This window comes from Diplotaxodon limnothrissa, linkage group LG19 (assembly GCF_057381915.1).
Source record: "Diplotaxodon limnothrissa isolate DT_005_m linkage group LG19, D_limnothrissa_male_GT1.1, whole genome shotgun sequence".
Classification (NCBI taxonomy): Eukaryota; Metazoa; Chordata; class Actinopteri; order Cichliformes; family Cichlidae; genus Diplotaxodon; species Diplotaxodon limnothrissa.
The window spans coordinates 9475332-9482171 of NC_140614.1; the positions used below are offsets into that span (position 1 = coordinate 9475332).

A 6840-nucleotide genomic window follows, 5' to 3' on the forward strand; every position below is an offset into this window, starting at 1 on the left:
CTTTCTTTTCAGCTGTTTGGAATTCTGGTGGCCTTGTGAAAGTAATGGGGCCTGGCACCATTACCAGCATACTATATTTACCCTAGGGTGACTTGACTATGACCAAATCACAGATGGCTTTTTAGTGAAATTTTCTGTTTGTTAGTAGGAAAAAGTTGCAATACAAGTTGAAACTCCTTCACTGAAGACTGGACAACTATTACGGATTTGTGCATATTTGAAATCAATAAAATCAGACAACCACAGTGTCTTCCAGAGCCAGCTTCACTTTGATAGTGTTGCTTTAGAACCAGAAGTGGTCAGAGTTGCACTGAGATCAGGAATCTGCATAAACTGGATGACAAACTGTCATCTGAGCAGTGTGAAGCAACAAGAGGAAGAGCAGAATGGACGATGGTTCTAAATAAAAACAGCCACAGGGGACACTGTAAGGAGTGAATTTCTCCCATAAAAATCCCATCTCTATGATCAGTTTCCCAAAAGTAATGAAATGGCCATGTGTGGCCACAGCCAAGACACTTTAAGACACTTTCTGTCTGTCTCTGCACTCTTGACTTGATTCCAAGCCAGAGAATCTGGTGAATCTAAGGCAAAGTGATCCCTGTAGAAGCAGCGTGACCATCTGCTAGACAGCTAAAGACCAGCATCATTACTATGTTTAGGGCCCTGTCCTGTAGCAGGAGGAGGTAAATGAGGGTTGGGTGGCTGATTCCTCAGCTTTCAAGTGTAGAGCGGGAACTTGACCCTGCCCACACCGAAACCAACCCCACCCGTCCTCTGAATCCTGTGAGTTTGACACATCTCCAATCTAAAGAATACAAAATCGTTTCTTACACTGGTTAGAGATTTCCTTGTATGACCACTGGAACTGTGTTGACTCTCTATCAGACTTGCAGCATTTCCTACACTCTTTTTCTTCTTCTACTTCAATAACTGAACAGCCAGCCTGGCTCAACAGACAGCAACAGGTGGACGTGTGTGCGCTGCCTGATGCATCCACCAACTGACACCCGAGAACTCCCCATTCTCCAGCATGCCAAATAAACTCCCACAACTCGCCCGGCGCTGCCACCAATGTGAACTTGAGAAAAGGTGAATCTGTTCAATCCCTCAGTGTTTCTATTTTGATATGCAGGCTTTGCACACGTTCAGTGGAGATCAACACAGACAGGCTTTGGTGGTTAGAAATGTAAGGAAATCAAGGAAATCCCAGCACATTCGTCTCCTTGTTCACACTGCCTCAGTGGGTAGAATGAATGAATGATACATAAAGGCAGGTGTTTTGGTGTGGTTGATGACGTCACTGGGAGGTATAAAAAAAAGCAAAGGCTTGGTCTCCTGTTCCATTCACGTTTTCTCTACCAAGAAGAACAGAATCCCATCCATCATGAAGAAACTGTGCGTCGCAGTCGTCGGAGTTTTGCTGCTGGCTTTCCATCTCACATCACAGGTCAGTTTGATCCGTGCCTCCTTTTTTTGTTTTGTTTCTTCATACTTTCACCAACCTCATCAACTGTGGCCAACAGAATTTGTTTACGCATGAAACGCTGTAATGGCGCAGATGAGCTAAATGTTCAATTAGGGATCGAGGTTAAAACGTTATGCTTGGAGTGCATCTACGACCTCGTAATTTTAGGGGAAAAGTCATGAATATAAAAATCAGTTTGTCCCCTGCAGAACAGACGGCGGCAATAAGGATACAATGGCAAACTTCTAGAAGTTTCGGGCTAGGTCTTGAACAGAGGCTTTAAAGCGCTTATCTTACTTTTTTTTTTTTTTTTTTTTTTTTTCCAAATCAAAATGGAAACGAAATGACTGAATTTTGATTAACTTTCTCCCTCGCACGTTAAATCCTAGTTTAAAAATGAAATCACCCGGACTGAATCATCTTAATTAAATACAAATGTGTTTCAGGTGGCCCTGGCGAATAACGCCACGAATCCGGACAACACAAACTTCACCACCCCGAGCTCCACGGGGGCTTGTTGTGGGGCTACCACCGCCTTCATGGTGCTGCTCCCCCCGCTGGCTCTGACCGCTCTTCTCCTCCACCGGTCCTGATTGAGTGGACTGACCGCGCTGGACACAAAAGCCAGCACAGGTTACACTGTGGATCCAGTGCTGGCTTAGTCTAATTACACTAATCTCTCAATCCACCCACCCACCCACTCAAAAACAGCCAAAAACGCGTTTTGGAATTACATTTCAAGTGCTGGGTGGGAAAACTTGTCTTAAAAGGCGACGCTCACTTTCAAGCATTCTGCTCTTTCTCTCCTCTGTACTGGCTCTGCAAGGACTCTGAAAACTTTGGCACCACACCGGCCCTTTTACTCCTGCGTGCAGTGGGAGAACACCTCAGACTCGTGTAGTGACCGTCTTTGATTCTGGTTTCATTCGCCTGAACGTGATTTGTAAATGAGCTAAATTGTGACCACTGTACTTTCAGGGTGTGACTTGAACTGTTTATTTTTATGTAGATTAAATAAAGCTTTAAATTGTGAGACCACATGACTGACCATCTCGTTCCTGCTTTGAGTGTTTAAAGTTTTCAGGGTAGACTGTAGAGCCATCAAATTAACACTGAATAAAGCTGGCGAGGCTGAGAATGAAGAGAATCAGATCAAGGGTCCACAACTGATGCAGCTCTGCTTCAAACTCCAAGGCTCTTACTTGGTTTTGGATGAAGGGGAAAGAATACGCTGAAGGGGTGTGGCCTAATTCTCAACTGGCTTTAGCTGCAAGTTTATTTCGGTTTGGTTAAAGCACAAATTACATCTGGAGTGTGTGGGGTACTGCCATTTCAGAAGTGGTTTTCTTCATCCACCATAATCTGGCAACAGTATCTCACAAAGCAAGACGTTGGTGGCATCTTAATAACTGACCAAGAGCAAGTAAATAAATGAAGGGCTGCCGAGGCCTTCCTCCACCTATTGCAGGGGCTTAGCCATAAAGGAGCCGCCTGCTTATCTGTGAAGGTCGGTGGCTGGATGGAATTCACCTGAGACACCCCCCGATTTGTGTGGGAATTTCCCCCTTTGATCACGAGACAAAGGCCGCATTGTCCAGCTCATTCTCTGCTAAACTCAGATCAGGACCTACTTCAGGTGCTGCAGCTTCAACTGCATAAGCATTTTTCCTTGATCTTCACATTTTCTCATCTTCCTGCTTGATAATCCGAAACCCAAAGAGGCCACATTCACCACTGAGGTATGACCCCTTAAGTCTCTCATCCTCCCGTTTCTTACCATCTGGAACAAAAGCAGAAACCTGAGTTCAGGTAAAGTGTTTGGTCACTTGTGGGAAAGGTGGGTGAGGGTACATGAAAGAAGGGAGAGGGGGGAAAGGTGAAGGACAAGTTTCAGAGTTGAGCCACTTCTCCTGTTCCCAGGCTCTTTCTGAGCAGCAATGTGCACTCAAAACTTGAATGATGAAACAAATGGAAACCTTTGAGGCTGAAAAATGACAAAAACGCGTCAGGACTCAAAGTACTGCTGTTCCTTCAACAACCGACTCCAAATGTGAGTCTTTTCCCATAAACCCCCATGTTTAAATGTCCAATTTTAGAGCAGAATTAAACATGCTTACAGCCTGGAACAAAAACAAGGTTTTGGTCTTTGGCTTGTTATATATGATGTTAACATTAATTTGTAACGTATCTTTAAGCATCTTTTGTTTAACTCTGTGTGTTGAATACCAATTGTTGGTAAGGTTTGGAAAAGAGTTACCATCAGGCTGACAAAGAAAAGCAGGAAGTGAAACAGTGCAGATGATATCATCAGTGTGATGGCTGCTCTCTGAAGCATGGATTTACTGTTAAAAGTAAGTGAAATTGATACATGTAGGGCTGTAAGTACTTGGACATTGACTCGATTTTTGTCATTTTTCCCATTTATACCTCCACATTGGATTTAAAATCATGCAATAGGTGATTGAGTAACTGAAAAGATCGGATCAGATCAGCAGTTATTGTCTCGCTTGGGAGAAATTTATCTTGGACAAAGAGGGGAAACACGTCATATAAGATAGCACACATACATTCACAGTTTCACCAAAAGCCCGCTCTACTGGTTGGATGTCAGGTTTCTGACTTGGCCATTGAAGAATATCCCATTTCTTTGTACCGAGAAACTCTTGGGTTGCTTTTGCAGCAGGATTTGGGTCATTATCCTTTTTCCCCACGAAGCACTATGAGATAGGTTTTGCACAAAACTTTTTTAATTTTGTGCAACACATTTTAAAAACTGGAATGTTAATGTAATTATGTTAAAAAAAATACACATACTCTGTTCTGGGTGGACTCTGTGATTACTTTTCTTTTACATGCTGTGAGAAGTGACCAGCCTGATGAGTGAAAGTCTTCCTTTTAAACAAGGCATTTCACACCATGATGCAACTGCATTCTGGCAGAGAAAAGCCCCTCAAGCTGCGCCTTAAAAGTGGCAACAGATATGAGAGCTAGAGCCCAGGAACAGAAGGGCTTCACCCACAGTTTGAGCAACCACACAGCCGGCCCAGCTCTTCACCTGAAAAAGAAACCAGCAGAGGGATAATGGTATGATTTGCTATGCAGTTAATTGCACTAATCCAAAACCAAGAAGCTTTTTTTGCTAAATAAAATTCTAGTATTTTATTTGGATGTTACATAGCAATAATTCAGTATAAGAATACTTTATTAATCCCCGAGGAAATTATGTAGTGGTTGTGGTGCTTGTGTGATGCACCCATATTGTGTAAAAATGCAGTTTACTTAAAAAATAGATAGTGCTAGTTGATAACTTAGATTTCCACTCATTATACTAAATGTGGTCACGTCTCTCTTAATAAAGAAAGAAATAATCGTGGCAGCAGCCCAGCAAATTGAGACTTCAAAATGTGAGTCCACAAAACAATTGATGGCCCAGTGGCTAAATCAATGTTTTATATACAGTCTGTTGGTGACTCACCAAGCCACCTTACAATATTGTATTTCTGAATTTGATATTGACCTATAAAAATGTCCCCTCACTACAAATATTAACGAGAAAATAACATACTACACGAAAACCGTAGCCATACAACCTTAAACCACCATTTAACAGCGGTGTGCGATATTTACAGACAGGCAAGCAAGTGCTTCCTCCTCTCACAACCAAATAAGTAAATAAATAATAAAATGAAATAAACTGTTCCTTATATTCTCCAGTCTTTAAAAAGAAAAATTGGTTAGATATTTCCTATATTAGTAGACAATGCCGAGTGGTGGATAATTTTTTTAGAACCACTGCTTTAGCAATAAAACACTATGTAAACACTAGGCCATATGTAAGAATAAGATACCACCCTTTCAACTCATTCATAATAGTGACTGCCACATCTTATTGTTCTTCTAATCTTTATTAGTGTGAATGCTTGAAAAGCATTCACAGTATTGTTCTTCTAATCTTTATTATTGTGTGGATGCTTTAAGCATCCACACTATTGAGTTCCTGTTTCTCTTTATTCTTTATTGTGTGGATGCTTTAAGCATCCACACTATTGAGTTCCTGTTTCTCTTTATTCTTTATTATTGTGTGGATGCTTTAAGCATCCACACTATTGTTTTCCTGTTTCTCTTTATTCTTTATTATTATTGTGTGGATGCTTTAAGCATCCACACTATTGAGTTCCTGTTTCTCTTTATTCTTTATTGTGTGGATGCTTTAAGCATCCACACTATTGAGTTCCTGTTTCTCTTTATTCTTTATACTTTATTCTAGTTGCTTCCGTACACTTTTCGCCGTTAAACTACTTCCACAATTTTCAGCCGATTTTCACCGTTCAAATTTTAAACTATTCTGCTATTTTTGCTAATTCCTGCTATGACTTTTGCTATTTTTAACTATTATACTTTTTAAAATATTAAGCTTTTTTCCTTTAATTTGTCCCATTGAAATGAATGGGAAACTTCTGCAATTCTGCTAAATTTTGCTTGTTTTTGAAACTTAACTACTTCCTCATACTTTCACCTAGAACAACCATTCAAATTTTAAAATGTTCACAAATTATTGGGCTATTCAGGTATGATTCAGCTTTTTCAAATGTTTTACTGTTTTACTTTTATGCCTCTTAAAGTTTTGAGTTGCAAAATTGTGATTTTTCACAAAATACATGCGTTGTTATGGTTGCTATGCTCTTGGCTTCCAGTGTGCCACTGAAGCTTTTGCAGTCTTCTCTTCATGTCCGAACAACTGTTTGCTACTTGCTCAATTTTCACTCAACTTCCACAAATTATACATCAAAACGTAGGTATTTTTGCTGGCTTTCAGGAAATGTCACTATCATTGTTGTGGGATTTATAGAATTTTCGCAAATCTCCTCAGACCAACACAATGTCAGAAAACTCTCCATATAAAGTGAATGGAGAGCTTGTTCAAAATCACCGCTGGATTTCTGTAATGAGAGGCATATTCGAATCGTCATATCTCCTTAACGAAGCAAAGTTAAGACATGAGGCTTGTCCCCGAATATCTTCAGACACCCCTGACGCTCACAATTCAAGAATTTCTTTCTCACCTATTACCGTTCTGAAATGAGTTGGACTTGTTTGAGGGTAGGAAATTCGTCCTTCGCTCAGATTTCTTCAGATTTCAAACTGTGGAAATGAACCACTTTTTTCTCTCGTCATAACTTTTTGTTGGATTTCCACAGAGACCTGAAAATTTCCATGATTGTTCACCAAAGCCTGCTGTCTCTTACGGTGAAAGAATGATATCGATACTCCAAATAGATTTCGAGTTAGAAAGCGTTGTTTGAGGGCAAGTCAAGGCAGTTTTTGCTTCGCTCTACTCAGTTATGGTGCATTAGAAGTCAAATATCTTTAAT

At 40.6% G+C, this 6840-nt stretch overlaps 1 long non-coding RNA gene across 1 annotated transcript; it reads left to right on the top strand.

Annotated features, from left to right (window-relative positions):
- The first annotated feature begins 744 nt into the window (after positions 1-744).
- LOC146611686 (uncharacterized) lies at positions 745-2168 on the top strand. Its single transcript, XR_014904939.1, has 3 exons — positions 745-786; positions 942-1450; positions 1915-2168. It is a non-coding gene; the product is annotated as an uncharacterized LOC146611686 (long non-coding RNA).
- The last annotated feature ends 4672 nt before the right edge of the window (positions 2169-6840 follow it).